Consider the following 1191-nt stretch of genomic DNA (forward strand, 5'->3'; position numbering starts at 1 on the left):
GTTAGCCAGGATGGTCTCTATCTCCTGACCTCGTGATCCACCCGTCTCAGCCTCCCAAAGTGCTGGGATTACAGGCTTGAGCCACCGCGCCCGGCCTATTTTCTTTTGTTTTTAACTAGATATAGGGTCTTGCTATGTTGCCCAGGCTGGTCATGAACTCCTGGACTCAAGCAATTCTCCCACCTCAGCCTAAAGAACTGGAATTGTAGGCGTCAGCCACTCTGCTTGGCCAATAAGCGTCCTTTATCATAATATTTTGTTCTTGTCCAGAGCGCCTAAAACCCTTGGAATTTTGTATGTGATAGAAGTGACTTTTTATATTAATAACAAACCCTTATGAGCACACTCGAGTTTATGCTAATAAAGTGACTTAGGGTGGGGGCCCTAGATAACTTCAGGATGAGCTTGTCACCAGAAAGACCCTGGGAAGGGGAACCAGGGACTGGAGATTATGCACTATAAGAACTCTATTTTGTTGTTGTTGAGACTGAGTCTCACTCTGTTGCCCAGGCTGGAGTGCAGTGGCCTGATCTCAGTTCACTGCAACCTCCACCTCCCAGGTTCAAGCGAATCTCCTGACTCAGCCTCACCAGTAGCTGGGACTACAGGTGTGAGCCACCACACCAGGGTAATTTTTTTGTGGGTTTTTTTTTTTTTTTCTTGAGACAGAGTCTTAACTCTGTCACCCAGCCTGGAGTCCAATGGCGTGCTCTCAGCTCACTGCAACCTCAGCCTCCCAGATTCAAGCAATTCTCCTGCCTCAACCTCCCAAGTAGCTGGGACTACAGGCGCATGCCGCCACGCCCAGCTAATTTTTTGTATTTTAGTAGAGACAGGGTTTTACCAGCCCAGGGTTTTACAACAGCCCAGGCTGTCTGTGAGCTCCTGAGCTCAGGCAGTCCGCCTGCCTTGGCCTTCCAAAGTCCTGGGATTACAGCCGTGAGCTACCAGGTCCGGCCAATTTTTGTGGTTTTAGTAGAGATGGGGTTTCTTCATGTTGGCAAGGCTGGTCTCGAACTCCTTACCTCAGGAGATCCATCTGCCTCGGCCTCCAAATGTGCTGGGATTAGAGGTGTGAGCCACCGCGCCTGGCCCTAAAAACTCTGGAACAATGAAATTTGGTGAGCTTCCCAGCTGGTGAACACATCCACCATGGGAAGGTAGTGTGGTGTACCCCAACGCCTTGGGGGC

Source organism: Colobus angolensis, unplaced genomic scaffold, assembly GCF_000951035.1.
Source record: "Colobus angolensis palliatus isolate OR3802 unplaced genomic scaffold, Cang.pa_1.0 Scaffold109, whole genome shotgun sequence".
NCBI classification, from domain to species: domain Eukaryota; kingdom Metazoa; phylum Chordata; class Mammalia; order Primates; family Cercopithecidae; genus Colobus; species Colobus angolensis.